This window comes from Danio rerio, chromosome 16 (assembly GCF_052040795.2).
Source record: "Danio rerio strain M-AB ecotype USA chromosome 16, GRCz13ab, whole genome shotgun sequence".
Taxonomy (NCBI): Eukaryota; Metazoa; Chordata; class Actinopteri; order Cypriniformes; family Danionidae; genus Danio; species Danio rerio.
In genome coordinates this window covers 38,055,675-38,074,749 of record NC_141036.1, presented here as the reverse complement: position 1 = coordinate 38,074,749, position 19,075 = coordinate 38,055,675, and the positions used below count along the sequence as shown (strand labels likewise).

Sequence of the window (19,075 nt, the reverse complement as noted above, 5' to 3'; positions counted from 1 at the left end):
TCCGGCCACAATACATTATCGATTCTCTGGTGCAAAATATCGATATTTATCTAAATGTACAAAAGATCTGAATTAATGAATTAGTCTTACACTGAGTGCAGCAGTTTAACGCTTTGTCTGCAGTACACCCAACTGCCATTAGGTTGTAAAAAAGTTGTAATAAGCGTCTTAAGTTTACAGAAAACTAGAAAGCAATACATTTCTATTTCAGTTTTTTTTCTTAAATATATAGACCATTTCAATGTGATTATGTCATTGACCCATGAACATTTCCTGTTTTTTGTCAAACCATTTCATAACAGTAACAAGAGGCAGTTTAATAATAACTTCACATTTACTTTTAGTCAGGTGTTTTAATACATTTAATAAATCCCTCAAAATCAATATAGGACCTGATCCTTTGCTACTCTCAGAAACTATAAATATTAAAAATGTAAAACAGGAAATTCGTTAAGACCATTGTTATTGTTTACATCCCTCAAAATGGTCTATATTCCACAATGTTGAGCTGCTGCTGCTGCTCTCTGTTACAATTCTATCAAATATGCTGTTAATAAAAGAAATGCATCTTTTAACTTTTTGATGATTTTTTCCTCATTCATTTACAAATATTGTGATATATTGTGGATAATTTTCTTGTGATATAGCGATATATCACAGAATTGCTGATATCAATATCAGGGACAAAATATCATGATAATATCGTTTAGTGAGATAACCTGTGATTCCCATTCCTAAAAGAAACCTGTTAGATGTCACCCAGTAACCTTGTCATGTGATGAAATATTAGTTGACTCTTTTTAATGATCAGCGTGTGGCCAAAAAATAATAATTAAATTCAATCTTTATGCTTTAATGCATTTATTATGCTTTAAACCATGAAAGTCAATAGTCAAAGGTTTTTAGGTTTCTTCAAAATTATATTATCATTATTTTGTGGAAAGAAAGAAAAAGAAACAATCGAAGAAAGAAAAAGGAACATTTGTCAATTTTGGTGTGAATTATTTTTTATAAATACAATAAAACTGAATGTGTTATTTTTATTATATATTATTGGGTATATGCAAGAATATTGTTTTATTTTAACATCAATATATCTCCTCCACTTAATGACAGTCGAACATTATTTCAACTCATATTTTGACATCTACACAAACGTTATTTGAAACATAAAAGCAGACATTTAATTTTAATCTGACTACTCAAATAATTGCAGAGACCACAATAGGGCGTCTTATCTATATGAACCATTAATATTAAGTCAGTCCCGAATTCTTGAGGTTAGACACTCTTCACAAATCTGAAGTGCTAAAATGAAGAGCTGACAGATTGTAAGAACAGGACGGCAGCGCTGTCAGTCTGACAAAACACTTATGCTTCTGTTGTAAAGTCGCAGGATCAATCTAATACGAGAAAGCTCAGGTGGAGAAGATACACGTGCACTTGCGTTGCTGTTAAAGATTGGCTCTCATCACATCAGATAAAGCAGAAACAGGAGAGAGAGGGGGGAAAGAGAGGGAGAGCAAGCCTTATCGCAGGAAGCAGGGAGGCAATTGGTGAAGAAGATGAGATAACATTCAAAACAAACCCAAACGATTGCTCTCGCTCATTCACACATCTCTATTATTAAAGTTATCTGTCCATGACAAGTGAAACAGAAGAACCGTTCCTTCCACTTACATTAGTTGTTTTTAAACATAAATAGCTGATGATATCTTAAAGTCACAGCATAAAGTTTGTAATTTAAACACCATGGGTTATATTTTGTATCTTTAACTATTTCATTTACTGATGTAAAGCTTGCTATTTCCCACATAAAAAGTACTATAGTAATTTATAGTAAATAACAATAGTGTTTTTGAACCACACTATAGTAAAGTGTATTAATATTATTCACTCTTCATAATTTACTCTTTAACTCTTTATAAATGAATGATTCATCATGCTGCAGTAATAATATACTGAACTGATTAACTGTAATAGATACTGTAGTAGAGTTTCTTCATCTATGTAAAGCTGCTTTGAAACAATCTACACTACCTGACAAAAGTCAATCCCAATTGACAATCCCAATTGTCAGAGCAAAAAATAGTAACGTGACTTCTATTTGATTATATGGAAAAGTGGCAGAAGGTAGATTTTTCTAATGAATCGTTTATTGAACTGCATCCCAATCATCACAAATACTACAGAAGACCTATTGAAACCCGCATGGACCCAAGATTCTCACAGAAATCAGTCAAGTTTGGTGAAGGAAAAATCATGGTTTTGGGTTACATACAGTATGGGGGCGTGCAAGAGATCTGCAAAGTGGATGGCAACCTCAACAGCCTGGGGTATCAAGACATTTGTGCTGCCCATTACATTACAAACCAATTATTTTTTTGGATAAATATAATTGTAATCTAGAGGCCTTTGCCTTACATATAAGCCACTTCTGGAACTAGAAGTCAAATTATTATTGGTTGTTCTTAAAACTTGAATAGGCAACAAGACTTTTGTCAGGTAGTGTGCATTGTAAAAAGCTTTATAGAAACGAAGATGAATTTAATAGAAAAGTATACTTAAAGGTGCAGTAGATGATCTGCCTAACCGCTAACCGGTAAGCATGATATCTTTGAAACACAGTCCCACTCCTGCCGTCCAAAGCTACGCCTCCTGAAATTGCGAACATGCACACCTTAAATAACAGCAGACAACCCATTAGTTTGTCATTCCCCAGTTAGAAAACTTTATAGTACTTTATAAACTACAGATCCGAATGAAAAACTGTAATATTCACATTTTCAGTTGTGTAGTTAGCAAGCAAAACTTGTCAATGTGCAATATGTCATGCTTAGTGGTTAGCCGGTGGCGTGCATAAATTACCCAGTTATTACTAAGCCATACTTGCATGCTATTTCAGACTGAATATTCAAAGTAGCATGGTGAACAATATAGGGAGCGCATCACAGGTTGTCAGTGTTCAAAAAATGAATCAATATGAGTATAAAATCAACTTCACCACAGTAAAGCAGGCTAGGCGTAATAGTGCTATTTACTTATTTTTTGTTGTTAAACTAAACAAAAATCTACATTATGGATGCTGTGAAAGGTCCCATATGAAACTGAAAATAGTCACATTAATCTTTCGCCAAAGATTTCAGTGGCTGAATAACACTTCTGTGCATATAACCCATTCATAAAACTACACAATCGCCAGATGTACAAATCTACATATGCTGACAGACAGTTTGGGCTACTTATTGGAGTTATGGGAGATGTCAGCATATTGACAAATTTTAATTGGATGAACATTTTTTAGTCTTGTGACTTACCCAAAATATAAAAGTACATTTAAATACATTTAGATCATTTACTATAATCATTACTATTGGGCTCTGAAGAGACTTTTAACCAGCACAACAAAAAATGTCACCTACAGCACTTTAAAGTTTTTACTACAGTAAACTGTGGTGCATTATATTATAATGTATCGTACAGTTGAAGAAAACTATAGTATTTGGTCATTTGTTTATAATACTAGTTGTTGTTTCTATAGCAACACTCAAAAATGATTCTTGCTGCTTGTTCAAACTATTTATTTAAAATGATCAGCACAATTCCAGAGTTCTTTTTTTGGGGGGGACAACTTAATTGTTTCATGTTCAATCCACTTAAATTTGTAAAAACAATTAAGTTTACTTAACTGTTATCGATTTGTGTTGGCACAATATGAAGGGTTTGTGTGGAAACCAGGATTTTTTTACAGTGAAGTATAGAATAACCACAACAGATTAGTTCAAATACTTTACTATAGTATGGTTCAAAACAGTAAAGCATTTATTATTAATTACTATCCTACTTTTATATGGGATTGCTGTTCTGGTCTGTTCGGTTCTTACTGAAGTAAACTAGAATTACTTTAAAGATTTTTAGCCACCAAACCAAAATATATCTTAAGCCAAATTGTAAATTGTTAATTGAGGTTATTATAAATAAATAAATAAATAAATAAATAAATATATAAATAAATAAATAAATAAAAAATAAATAAATAAAACAATAAATAAATAAATAAATAAATAAATAAATAAATAGAATGTTTTATAAAAAATATAAATCTAATTTATTGGTATCCTCATTTTTCATAGCTAAACATAGAAAAAAATGTTGATTTCAGTCCAGTTTTATTTTACTTCAGTTGATTTTTTTGATTATTATTATTATTTATTTAATAGATGAATTATAATTCAATAAATTAATCACTTATCAATACCTTATTTCTTCAAATCAGTTGTATTTTAATTTATAGGGCACTCTTTAAGATTCCCTGATCTATCATAATCCCATTGCTAATGGCTGTGCTTGTGAAATTGGCCCTTCGTTGTTTACTCTCTTTGGAGAGAACGCTTTGACAGTGTTAGTAAATGATCCGTTTGACTGCCGCCACACAGTTTAAATCCAACACATTTTCTCTAGTGTGACCACAATAACAGCTAACGTGCAAACTGGCCAGAGACAATGTCGCAACCGCAGAAAACTTGGTAAATCCATCTTCAGTCACAGCAGACGTCAATGACCACAGAACGACTATCATCGGCAAATAAAAAACACAGACTTATTCACAAAACAACAAGCTTTGACGCAAACCAGACAACAACCTGTATAAACAAATCTTATTTCTTTTTATCACACAAATGTATTATTAATCTCTGCAAGTGATAGCCTCATAGACTCTTGTATCACTGCTCAGTAGTGTGTTTGTTTATTTCTGAGCCTCTTCTATTTTAGCACATGTTAGACGTGAGACAGGAACAAGCCAGAGGAACAGACACAAACCAGGCCAAACATGTCATTTCCACTGAGCCCTTAAAACACAGCCTTGTGTCGCATAAGGATGGTAAACATCAATGAACATTAATGAGCACCTGCTTCAGGAGCTAGTATTAAGAAGGATGTCATTTTCCTAGCTTTAAATCCAGATGAGAGGTGTGAATAAATGCCATGAAAATTACCCTCACAAACCGCAGAATATATAGATGCTAATGCTAACTGCCTCCACAACAGTACTGGTATTATTTAACCCTTTTTGGCCAAAGTTGTTTAAAGTTGAAATTTTTTATCTATGCCAAGAAGGTTTAGCTAAAAGCTAGAGCAGTAGTTATTAAACAGGACACGCAAAGCTAAACAGGCAATTAGCAAAGCCCCAAGGCTATTGTCAACAGCTAGCTAAAGTCTCTGAGCTTTAGTAAAGAAGAGGAGGAAAGTTTATTCAAATCTGTAGCCAAGATACATTCAGCCAAAGTGAACAAAAAGAGGAACAAAAATACAAATATTATTAAGATAATTCTACATTCAAGTTTCAGTTAAGAGCTATAGCCTCATCATGGTGATAGCTCGCTTGCTAATATAAAAGTCACTGTGACAACGCTAGGTTTACAGGTATTAAGGCATTCTGTGTTTTAGCATAGCATATCGCTGAAAATGCTATCGTGATTTTACTGTAATTTTTGTGGTGGTTTCTGTGTATTGCTATGTAGTTGCAAGGCATTGCTAAGTAAGTGATTTCTATGAGTTTACTGTGCGGTTGCTAAGGTATTGCTAAGTAAGTGGTTTCTCTGTGTTTACTGTGCCATTGCTAAGGTTTTCTAAATGTTTAAACACCTAGCTAAGTGGTTTGTGTGGTGATTTTGATAATTTCACTATGAAGTTGCTGAGGAAGTTTGAGTTTTTTTTTTTTTTTTCAGATTTCACATGGCTATTTTATGTGGTTACTTACTGACCTGAATCTAATAATTAATCTCACATATTCTATGCAAGTATTATAAGGGAAGACAATAGCCCCTTTCACACATACAGACCTTTCCGGAAAATTACCGGCAATTTTCCGGAAAGGTTGTATGTGTGAACAGGTCCTTTTTGAAAATACCGGTAAATTCGTTCTGGCTATTTTCCGGAAAGAGAAGTTGTAACATTACCGGCAATTTGCCGGAATGATGCGCTGTGTGAATGTAGAAGGAAGATTGATGGAATAAGCGCGTGCACGTCTAGAACGTGCTGACGTGAGACGTCTGCTTTAGCCAATCACAACTGTCAGATGCATTTACGTCCGCGCGGTTTATGAGAATAAAAGCCTTTGAATATTTTTCCAGACACATTTAGCTGCTAGAAGTTAGTCAGATCACGTTTATATGTTCTTCTTAATGCCAACTGTATAAATAATCATCGATGAGATGCTTATAATAAGCCGTTGTTTGTTTACCTTCAAGCTTTGCGTGTGCCTGCGAAACAGCCTGTGAGCGCCTGCACACGCACATATTATGAACATCTCGACATGCGAAAGTGATCCTGCGAAAGTTGTTCACAATATTGATCATCCACAGAGTTTGTAATTTAGTCAAATGTTTACAAATACAAGCGCAGCCGTTTAAAGCTCATTTGTGGTGAATGATGTCAGAATTTACCGGTATTTTGGAATGGATGTGTGAATGCTCTTTTCTGGAAAATTTCCGTAACGTCCTCGCCTGTGTGAACAGCGCTTTTTTCAATATACCGGTAAAGTCGTTCCGGAAATTTTCCGGATATTTACCGGTATCACTGTGTGAAAGGGGCTAATGTGTATACATACACTACACCCTGATGAAAAACTGTTTAAACCAGCCTAAGCTGGTTGGCTGGTTTAAGCTGGTCAATCAGCCTGGTTTTAAAAGGGTTTTGGCCATCTCCAGGCTGGTTTCTAGTCATTTCCAGCCTGGTCTTAGCTGGTCAAGCTGGAAAATGACCAGCTATAACCAGTTTGACCAGCCTGGTTTAAGCTGGACATAGCTGGTTTTGGCTGGGCGCTAAGGCTGGCTAGGCTGGTCAAGCTGGTTTTTGCTGGTCAGGCTGGGAGATGACCTGCTAAAACCACCTAAAACGGTGCAGTTGCCAATGCATTGCTAAGTAAGTGGTTTCTATGGGTTTACTGGGCAGTTGCTCAGGTATTCTAAATGTTTAAACACATTGCTAAGTAAAATCAGTGGGGGTTTTAATGATTTCGCTATGACGTTGCTAAGAAATTTGAGAGATTTTAGCAGATAGCACATGGCTATTTTATGTGGTTACTTACTGCCCTGAATCTGATCATGGATCTGATAAGTACTCCTATGTATACTATGTGAGAATTATAAGAGAAGATTACGTGTATACATACACTACATTTAAATGTAGGGGTCAGCAACATTATCCGCTTGTTAAGTGTGATGTCAACTGAAACGGCTTCCAGGTCCAAGCGCTGTATCAAACTGTATGGGGAGACTCATCAACTGGTAATAATAAACGTTTACATAGTGATGTAAAACTCTAGAGACTTGGACCTGGAAACAGTATTCCATATGTCACTGATACGTCACGACTTAATAAGCAGATTGTTATTTGAATATTTGTTGAATATTTTGAAAATTGTTTTTGATTTATTTATTTTTTATTCAGCAAGGAAACATCAAGCTGATTAAAAAGTTCTCAAATAAATGCAAAACTTAAAACCTTAAAACTTTAACCACACAAAAAATATTTACAAATTAATTTAATTAATTACAATCCCCAAACATTTTAAAGTGGAATGAGAATGTGTATTTGTGGGTTAGTGAAGGTAGCACAGCACATTGTTGGATTTTTTTTTTACCATGACATATATTACTTTATAAAATACTATGAAATTATACCCCAAAAAATATAGTGACACTTTTTCTGTTTGCACTGCTGTAACTACATCTGCATTTCAGGTCTGCTTCTCCTCAAGCTACTGCACCAAGGAAAGGTGCAAATAGCGGCAGATTTATTCATGATCTGTATTTATATCCATGTAGAGGGTAAAAAAAGGACTCGCCTACATATTTCTTTCTGTGTAGTGAGAGACAGAGAGAAAAAACTGCCATACATTACAGTTTAACATCTGCTTTCTATTGACAGAAGTATGCAGTTGACTCCAGAGTGCCAAAGTAGGTTTTGGAGAGTCACTACCCCAAGAATGCAGGAAGGGCCGTCTTTTCTTCACTTTTCTGTGGTATTTGCCGGTAAGTGCTTCAGAGGCTAGAAGAATACGAAGATAGAAACTGACAGTCTGAAGGGCGGACTGGGATGAAGAGAAAGGCTTAAAAAGAGGAGGTTTGTATGGTTTGAGTTGTATCAGGTCATGGAATCCAAGACAAACCAGAGAAAGACCTGCTGAATCAAATGTTCACAGCTTTGTTACATTAAAAGGAGGAGAAGATGAGGACAAAATGAGAGCGCTGGAAAGAGTCGGAACAAAAAGGAGTCTTTAAACTAGAGTGAAGACAACTGAGGTTGGGTTATTGATGGGGAGGAGTGTTTAGAGGATAATGTAAGACAGTATGAAAGAGGCAGTGAGTATATTATTGCTCCCAGAACAAACAAACACAATTGTAATCCCAGGAGCCTGCCCGCTATTCTGTTTCCCAGTAGCTACAGTACGCGGGAGTTGAATTTATGACCAAACATGGTCATTGGCGTCACTGTCCTCCATGTGTCATCAGCCTTCTGTAACTGAACGCGCCTTTGCTTTAATGTCTGAGAACTGCGACATAAAGTCAAATGCGGTCAGGTGAATATCAGCACAAGCATCTGTGACAGAGAGAGAGGAAAAGGAGGCAGAATGAGGAATGGAAATGGAGCAAGAAAAGTGAAGCAAAAAAGGAAAGGCATAAGGAAATAAGAAGGTAAATGGGAATGGAAAATTAGGTACAAATGAAAACTAAGGGGCAAAAGGAAAAGTAAATTAAATTGGAAAGAGGAAAGCAAAGTGGAAAAGAGAATTAGGTGCAGAGTAAAGAAACAAAGTGAAAATAGTGAGGAAAAAACACAGGTGGAAAGGAAACTAAAAAGAACAAGGGACGCAAAATGAAGTTTATAAGTAAAGGAAAATTGAAAAAAATAGAAACAGAAAAAAATGTTAAAGGATTTAGAAATGGGGAAAATAAAAGCAAATGGAATTTGGAAATCAAAAGAAAAAGGGGAAAGATTATTGGAAAAATCTGACAAATTAAAGTGGAGAGTAAAAGAAAATGAAATGGGAACGAAAAATTGAAAAAGAAATGGAAAAGAAGAAAGCAGAGGAAAAGGAAAACAACAGGAAAATATTAGGCTCTATTTTAACAATCTAGGTGCAAAGTCTAAAGCGTATGGCGCAAAAGCATTAAGAGCATGTCTAAATCGACTTTTGCTATTTTAAGGACGCAAAAACATGGTTTGCGCCACGGCATATGGTCTAACAGGGTTGTTCTTATTCTCTTAATGAGTTATGGGTGTGTATTAAACCAATCAGAGTCTCATCTCCCATTCCCTTTAATAGTAAGTTGAGTCAGGCCATGGCACATTCGCTATTTACATGGCGGACTTTGTAAGTGGAAAAACTGAACGCTTCACTAGCAAGAATAAAGTTAAACAGACCATCTGCAGCGCGTGGATAAAGAACGAGCCTCCTCCATTTGGCCTCTTTACTTTCTCTTCAATTTACTTTAACTCTTTACTTTGCTTCTTCATTTACGTGGATAAGGAAACAGTGTTGTACTCAACAACAAACTATCTATAAATAATAATAAATAATAATGAAGTGTGGAGGCAGTGGTTTTTACATTTATGTATAAAATATTTTTTGTAACATTTTAATACTTAATTTTTTGTCATATGTAAGGATATATGTGTATTGCTCTACATCCTGTGCATATTAAGCAATGTGTTCGTATTTAGACCTACATAGGCGCATAACTAATGATAATAGATGTTCAATGGCGCAGTCTATTTTAGATTCTCAAAATAGCCATTTGCCAACAATGCGCCTTACAAACCTCGTTTTCATATGGGCACACCCATGAGTCCACAAAGTGGCACAAATGGATTTGCTATTTAAACAGCGTGCGCAAAACATGAAAATTTGTGTTGCGCTGGTCTGAAAATAGCAGCAAATCACGCAAAACACGTCTTGTGCTTTATTGTGCTGGGTGCATGATAGAGCCCATAGCATTGAAAAATGTCAATGGAAAAGGAAACAGGAGAGTCAATTGGAATTAGAAAGAAAGCAAAAAGGGAATGTGGAAGCTGACTGCCAAAACTGAAATAGCAAAATCAGTAACTGTGTCTTTCTCCTCAAAGCTGTATTGCACTTGACTTGAAAAGAACCAACGCTTGAGCTGATCACTCATCGAATGTGAAGTGTGGACACTGGATGCCTGAGCGCTGCCTGTCCCGCTCTGAGTATTCCTAGAACAACCCTACGATTAGAGCACACTTCTGCAGAGAATTGGCAAAGCTACACGTCAGATGTCTGGACTTGTTCTTCTCCACACCGAGTAGAAAATAAAGACACAGAAAGGTGGTCTGGCAGACACAAGGGGCATTTGTAAAGCATTTCCTTGGGATAAGGGTGGGCTCCTAAATTTCACCAGTGGTTTTTCAACACGAGCTTTTTAACCTCTGGAACACTTGCCTTGATCAGATGTCGTTTGATGTTGTTGATGGAAACTGCTCTTGAGCTCAAAGCTTCATCCTCAACATGACAAATTATTTACAATGGTTAGAATAATCACTGGTGAGGTAGATTGAGCGTAACATTCAAGCTCGCCTTTCCAAACCCGCTTTATAGCGATGCCAAATGACAGCATTGACTGAGACGTTTATTGACGTTAACAGACTAGATGACAGTGTAATTGAAGAGGCCGAACTCATCCACTCAGTTACCAAGAAAGAATTTAAAGTAAATCTCTCCTATGGCGTTTTCAATCTCTTGCTCGTTTTTTCCAGCTCAAATATTTGACGGATATCTCTGAGAAACACAAGTTTGTTCCAGTCGTTTCTGAACAAATTTGATGTGCTCTGACCTGTTTGATGTTAAAAAACAATGGGATCGGTGGGAACATAGTTGTGATTATTGAGTCAAGTTGTGATTTTCCTTCAAGTGCCTTATAGCATAGCAGTCTGTGAGGGGGTTCAAGGCCTTCCTTATTTGCTCTCTTTGTTTGTACTTTCTCTCTCTCTCTCTCTCTCTCTGCTAGTCACAACTGTTCGTTGGCATCACAGCTCAGCCTGTTAGGTCTAGTCTCCAAGGTTTTTGGTGATATCTCCTACATTCTTTCTCTTGTCAACACAGAGCATATTAGCTGAAGTGCTTTGTTTTTCACTCTAACTATATGTTAGGAGTAGAATAGCATCAAACTCTTTGTTTTTTTTAAATTAAATTCTAAGTGAATTAACGTATAGCTTTTAGGTAACATACTGCTCAGAAGCTTTAGAAGTTGAAATATTAAATGAGTCAATACAAATTTTCTTTTTTCCCCCTTTTTTCTTAATTTTATTGCATGTTTTTATATGAGGTTTATTCCTATTGAGAAAGAAACAGAAAATAATCATTTGATAATAGCACAGCCTAAAACCCTGATTTGTAAGGTTGGAATATGAAATTATCCTAATATTTTGTTAGAAAATATTGGTGTGTAGATATTAATAAAGTTACTTTCTAAATAAATTGAAGAAATAGTTTTATTAACATAAAATTTACTGAATTGCCTTTGAAAACATTGTGGTCGGTAAGTAAAAAAATACACACCAAATCACACCAGAAATCTATATATTATAGCTGGTCGATGTCGACCTATTTGGCATTGTATGATGTCTAATGTAAAACATTGTGATGGACGATTGCATCGTCGTCCTTGGCTGCAGGGAATTAATTATGAAAAATTTATTCATTTAAAACGAATTAATTATTTGTAGCCTAAAGTTTTAACTACCTGACCCGCATAGTCTTTGTTTTATCCATAACAAAATCATAAATAAATAAAGATAAGTTACACACAAATTACCACCTGTCAATCACTTGTGATCTGTGTCGTTATAATGGCGTCGACAAACTTGGTTGGTAAAAAAAGGTGTACAACCAACAGTATCTGAGGTTTTCGCTAAAATGACTAAGTAAAAGCCTAAAAGTGAAATATTGAAGCAGTGCACTGATGTGGTGACACGATACCTGATAGATTCAAAAGACCGAAGAGTCATTAGAAAGTGACAAGATTAATTAAACATCAGGTTTAACAACTATAGTGAGACGCAATCCAGCTGTACATCCTTGACGCGCACTGCTCTCTCGGGTTTTGAGCCCAAAGCACCCTCTGACTGCCTGGAGCTCAGATGTGTGCATATGCCAGAGTGTGTATGTGTGTGTAAGTGTGGTCACGTGATGTGGTTTTTAGCAGAATAGTGTGGACGGAGATCTTTTCAGAATTATCAACCCAACCCTAATACAACCACACACACACACACACACACACACACAAAAACACACATACACACATTAGGGCTGGGTAATTAATATGATTAGTAATGAGATCCTATTATAAATAAATTTTTTCCAGTTCAATTTTTCAATTACTTTCCCTACCATGAGTATAGTCATGTAACCCCATTCTGTTAAGGCTAATTTATACTTATTATATTATATTATTCTAATATTACACTTCTGCCAAGCGCACATACGGTCCTGTGCAACCTCTGCATACCCGCACACCTTTCAAAAAAATGTAACCCCTTCTTAATGATGCATAGCACACGCTTTGTGATTGGTCAGTTTGGTAGTGGTGAGGATGGTGGGCGGCGCGGAGAGCCGTGTTTTAGGGAATGTGTGTTTTAATTTTTTTTCATGTTTTTATTTCTGTGTTTTAATAGTTGTTCAGCGTTGATTATTAGTTCAATAAATACTCATAGATAGTACATGAGTGTTTACTTTATTTATTTTAAAATCCCTTCATTAAAAAATCTCTCACTTGTAATATGTGAACATATTTACTGTACAAAATCAGTAAAAAAAATCAGTAAATAAATAAAATAATCGTTCATTAATTGTAATCAAGTTAAAACGTTCAAATAATCCAGATTTTGATTTTAGGCCAAATCACCCAGCCCTTATACACAAAACTGTTTAGACTTTTGTATATGCTGCCTTTTTATCTTCGGCCCAAAATATGCACTGCCATTTCACAATATGTAGAAATCAACCTCTCAGGAATCATAATAATATTTAAAGTGGTTAAAGCTGAGTGTTTCTCATTGTTTTTTCCCCCCGATATTTATTTATGAATGTGTTCCTACTATTAACACTAGACATGCTTAACAGCTATTTACATTCATGGCGAGCACCCCAAATAAACAATCCTTCTCCTAGCACTTGTAATAATGAAATGAGTTTAAAACAGCTTAAGAGTGCATGCTCTCTTTCACGTAACACATTTTAATGGGTTCAAACCTGGCTTACACCATAACCACAGCACAGCGTGAGCATGGGGCTAATTTAGGTTAAAAATGGTAGCTACTGTAGGTGGTCCAAAGTGGTCTCCATCTTACTGTTTTTCTATTGAAAAGACACTAATTCAGCAAGGTCAACCTGACCAGAATGAGAGCAGCAGCGGTTGACGGGTCATTCAGCGCACCTGCAAGTGGTCAACCCTCAAAAACACTGACAGAGATTTATTGCTGTTATGACTACCGCATGAAATTATCTACTTCTACACTATAATCCACATATATTACATACTACAGTTTTCAAGCATTATACAAAATTTACTTGTCCACATTGAGACGTCTGACAGTGTAAAACTCTGTCAAAACAACACTGCAAGCGAACATTGTATACTTAAGATTGCATTTTTTCTTGGAGTGTAATCTAATAATTGTCACGTGCTAAAATTGCATAATAATTATTTTTTTTCTCACCAACCAATGATTGCTTTTTTTAGCCCAATATTTGACATTTTACATTAATATTTAAAACATCAATTAACATAATTAAACTGAAAGGAAAAGTCTTGCCCCACCGCAAATGTAAAAAATCTTATCTCTCGAATTAATATTGCATCTACTGCATTAGTCTAAAATATTATGATACTAATATTCTGTTTCATGTTATTAACACGGTGACACGGTGGCATAGAGGGTAGCACGATTGCCTCACAGCAAAAAGGTTGCTGGTTCGCGCCCCAGCTGGGTCAGTTGGCATGACTTTGCGGAGTTTACATGTTCTCCCTGTGTTCGCGTGGGTTTCTTCGGGTGCCAAAGACATGCGCTATAGGTGAATTGGGTATCCTAAATTGTCTGTAGTACATGTGTGTGAATGAGAGTGGATGGGTGTTTCCCAGTGATTGGTTGCAGCTGGAAGGGCATCCACTGCGTAAAACATATGCTGGATAAGTTGGCAGTTCATTTTGTTGTGGCAACCCCTGATTAATAACGGAATTGAGCCGATAAGACCTTAAGAGTTTGGATTGATTGATTTGATTTACTTGTTTATGAATGTATAGTATAAGAATGATTTGTTATCACATAAATATATTACATTTATAAATGTATTAAAAATAAAAAGTGAATTGTAATAATATAATGCTATAATATTATTACTGTTTTTGCTGTATTTTCTTACCAATCCCAAACTTTTGAACAGTAGTGTATAATGTAATATAGAATATATTTCTTCAGGTTATGGGAAATATAACTACCAACCAACATTTTATTGCTAAATACATAGTTTAGTGCAGTGGTTCCTAAAGTGGGTGTCGTCTGGTGATTTCCAAAAATATAATTCATTTAATTAAACTAGTAGAATTAACCTACAGAAAAAGAAAAATATAATTACGTAAAGCAAATAAAAACCCATCAGCCTTTTGATTTTTTTATTTATTTATTTTTTTTTTGTTGCGACCCCTGGGGTGATTGTTTTATTAAAGACACAGTAATAGCATCAGATGCAGCAGATTGATTTTATGGCACCAGGTTAAACTCTAACACTTTTACGGCACTCACGTTTATTAAAAATGATTTCAGGCCACAACTAAACATGGAGGATGGTCACCATGTGGCATTCTCCAAAATTAAACGACAAATAGACTTGGGCCTGTTGGAATGTGTGCACCACTGTGTGCAAGGTTTAAATATTTATAACCACCTCAGAGGATATTGGGGGTCGCGAATTGAAAAGCTTGGGAACCCCTGGTTTAATGGAACTGTAAGGAGTGGAATATTAGTTTAACTGTAAATTTGCAAACTGTTAATTAATAAAAAAAACATTACAAAAAACAGTACACTACATATTCCTTTAGGCAAAATGTTTGAGTGTTGACTGCAATAGAACAGCCTAATTTTGAAGATTAGAACGTCATGTATTAAAATTGACGTGACAGTAATTACAACACAAAATGATGGCAATTACAACATGGAGTGAATGCAGCAATATTTCATGTTTTCTAAAGACAAATCGTAGATTTGTTTGAGAAACAGACTAACATTTAAGATCCCTCTCACTGATTATTCAAAATTTGTGAACCAAATTAAGTGATAAATTGTCTAATACAGGTTTTATTTCTCTAATATGTTTTAATTGAACAGGTTTTAATTGTCTAATACCTAATACAGGTGAGTGGGCTTGACAAACCCCCTATATGATAGATATATCCTCCTCTTATGCACCAAACTGCTTCTTACATTTAACTAAATGATTTTAAATAGTATTCATTCCAGAGAAATAAGTCAATCAGAAGGGGTTGGAACAACATGTTGACTAAATGATGAGAGAATTACTAGTACTGTTTATTTATGAAAATCAATGCCTTTAAAAAAAGCTAGCCTCCTGAGTACTTAATGTTTGTCTTGCTGTGTTATCACGTTTTATTCAAAGATTAGCAGAGCAGCAGGAAGCAGACAGTCTCCTCTTTCTTTGTCTCTGGCAAAGGCAAGTTGACAGAAAGGGAAAAAAGTCATAATGGCAAAACATGTGAAGGGATCCTGCAAAATGGGAAGTGTCCAGGATGATGTAGCGTCTGAAGTCAATCCAGGATATTATACTCTTATTTTCTACCATCTCGTTTATGGCTTCTCTCCATGGCAACATGTAAACAGTGCCCTGGCTCCAGAGAGCAATAAAATAGCCAGCAGTGACGTCTGCCCTCTTCATGCGAGTTGTTTGGGTATCACATACGCTTTATATCTCATGCATCTGAAGAAAGTCTCACAGGTTCCAGCAGCTTAGGATATTTTTCAGTGCAGTTTCAAACTTAACAACAAAGAGATGTGGATGATTTCTCTGCCATGTTGGTATGTTTTCTATTGAAAGAAAAAGTTTGGATTTTGTGCAGTACAATAGTTGTGGTCCCAGAAGTAAAATTCTCATTCATTCTCTCCAGTGGGACATTGATTTTTAACAGTAACCTATAAACTTTAAAGATAGATGTACTCTGAGTTCAGCGGTAGATTATCCACTGTATATGCTTCTGTTAAAGCCTTCCTAGTCCTTGTCATTCACTAGTTATAGCTTCATTTAACTCTTTTTTTTTTCACAATTTGCAGTTTATACACATTTTCCTTCGGTTTAGTCCCTGATTTATCATGAATCAGAATGAAACATCAGTTACTCTGGCATACGTTTTATGTGGCAGATTTTCAAAATCAAGCTAAATTCTTCAAATTTCATTTATTTATTAATTTTCCTTCAGCTTAGCCTCTATTTCAGAGGCTGCCACAGTGGAATGAACCGCCAACTATTCCAGCATATGTTTTACACAGCAGATGCCCTTCCAGCCACAACATAGTACTGTGCACTGTGGGGAAAACTGGAGCACCCGGAGGAAACCCACACAAATACAGGGAGAACATGCAAACTCCACCCAGATATGCTAACTGGCTCCGCCGGGACTTGACAAAGGGACATTCTTGCAGTAAGGTGACAATGCTAACCACTAAGCCACCGTGCTGCCTCCATTGTTCAAATTTTCTGGTTCTGTTTCCAAACTTCCAAATTTTCAAAACTTATCTTTAATGCCTTATTCACACTAGCAGCGACTTTGTAGCTGGCTGTCGCTTTGGGTGGCGACCTGCTGCAAACATAGGTCTGTGTAGGTCTACAGCACAGAGAATACAACCAACATCTGCAGAAGATGAGAGAGGATCATGTCAGCTCTACTGGTGCTCCGATTTACTGTCGCTCAAGAAAGTCGCTCAGTAGTCATGTCAAAGCAGTAAGTAATTCAGCATACTATCATCTCAAAAACATTGCAAGAATTAGATGCTTTCTTTCCAGTGAGGACTTAGAGAAACTTGTTCATGGTTTTATCAGCAGCAGGGTGGATTACTGTAATAGACTCCTCATGGGCCTTCCCAAAAAGACAGTCAGACAGTTGCAGCTCATCCAGGACGCTGCTGCCACGGTTTTGACCAGAACCAGAAAATCAGAGAACATCACACCTGTTCTCGGGTCTTTACACTGGCTCCCAGTTACATTCAGAATAGACCTTAAAGTATTATTACTTGTCTATAAATCACTAAAAGGCCTAGGAGCTCAATACATTACAGATATGCTGACTGAACACAAACCTAACAGATCACTCACCCTAACTTAGAATCAAACACATTCGAAATTTCAAAAGTTCAGTCAAAGCAGGGGGGATTCTACTCCGGCTGCTGGAATCAGCTTCCCGAAATGATCAGATGTGCTCCACCATTAGGCACATTCAAATCAAGACTGCAAACACATTTGTTTAGCTGTGCCTTTAACCAATGAGCAGTGTGCTACATCCAACAGATCAATTCTCTTCATTGCCTCTTTATTTGCTTAAAGTTTAAGGATTCTCAACTTTTAGACAGAGGTCACCGGAAGTCGCTCACTCTCAGTGAATGGTTGCTTGTTGCTACGCAGCTGCGAGTTGCTCATAGTGTGAATGAGGCTTAATACTTAAAACAAAGTGTGTAAGGTTATGTAATATCTGAGATGGCTAGTTTGGTGTATGGTTCTTTAAAAAAAAGTACATATAAAATTCCTTTTAAAAAGTGCTCCTCTTTTTTTTTTTTTTTACTAGGATGTCCATTGTGTTCATTACAAGAGAAAGTATTCTCACTTCCTGTTGTATCGTGTGACCTATTGCTCAGCTGCATTGTGGAGTCTTCCTTAATGTCAGTTTATCTCAAACCTAGTCTATAAGACTTCTGTAAGTCCCAGTAAAACTGCTCATAACACAGTAATGCTTTTACTGTACTGTACGTCAGTATTATCTTCCCTCAGTGGGAGACTTATATAGTCCTTCCCATAAAGATCTGCTTATAGCATCTGACAGCTACACAAACAAACACAATTTGTCAGTAACACAGACACAAAGAAAGACAGAGACAGGGAGAATGATAATAGCAATGCACACACACACACACACACACACACACACACACACACACACACACACACACACACACACACACACAAACGTAAATAAACGCAGCAGAAGATCTAGAGACAATGGGGGAGTTGTTCAAGAAGGCCGACACTACAAGCAGCTGCATACACACATCTTTTCTTTAACTCAGTCGGTGGTTGCTTTCCACAGCGTATAACCACAACCCTACACTGGCCCGCTCCTAATCCAACACACTAGATAAGATTATATAATGAGATAAAGTTTGGAAATGTTCTGCGGCAGACTGTCAGCTCCAATTCTCAGTGGTGGAGGAGAGAAAAACTATTATGTTGCGCTCTTGAATACTTGATTTTAGTTGGTCAGCAGTGGGATTCTGCAGTCAAATAAGCTGTATAATAGCTGCTTTACTCACCATTTTAGAAATTTGCTGTTATTTAGCCAATTAATAAAGTTTCATTAAAGGTGTATCAGTCTTTAGTCTAATTTTTTCCAACTGAAATCAGTATTTTATGTCTATTTAGTCAGAAATGCACAACATATTAGTTATAATTAGTAACGATATCCACTTGTTAAGTTTGATGTCACGTGAAGTGGCTTCCAGGTCCAAGCGTTCCATCAAACTGTATGAGGAAACTCAACGAATGGTAATAATAAATGTTCCCAAAGTGATGTAACACTTTTAAAAATCACAATAACAATATATCTCTCCATGTCTAATATCAGATGGTCAGAAAGTGAATAATTTTTGATAAATTGTTAAAATATTGGTGTCCGTGATGCAGCAAGTCTAAAGACACATGATGTACACCATGATTTTTTATAAAACTATGACTACTTTTTATGACTAAAAATTGGTCCTAAACCATACGTCACGAATT

General features: G+C 36.0%; 1 protein-coding gene and 1 non-coding gene across 5 annotated transcripts in view; one reads left to right on the top strand and one right to left on the bottom strand.

Annotated features, from left to right (window-relative positions):
* fhl3a (four and a half LIM domains 3a) overlaps positions 1–19,075 on the bottom strand; it is a 73,656-nt gene that overhangs the window by 32,221 nt on the left and 22,360 nt on the right. The gene's annotated exons all lie outside the window — the stretch shown is intronic.
* Positions 1–19,075, top strand: part of LOC147833392 (uncharacterized) — a 68,944-nt gene that overhangs the window by 48,047 nt on the left and 1,822 nt on the right. Inside the window, exon 4 of one of the 2 annotated variants that reach the window (XR_015511664.1) lies at positions 7,933–8,036. This is a non-coding gene — a transcript (uncharacterized LOC147833392). Of the gene's footprint in view, positions 1–7,932; positions 9,097–19,075 lie in introns of those variants that run through there. The other variant, XR_015511665.1, reaches the window with a different exon arrangement.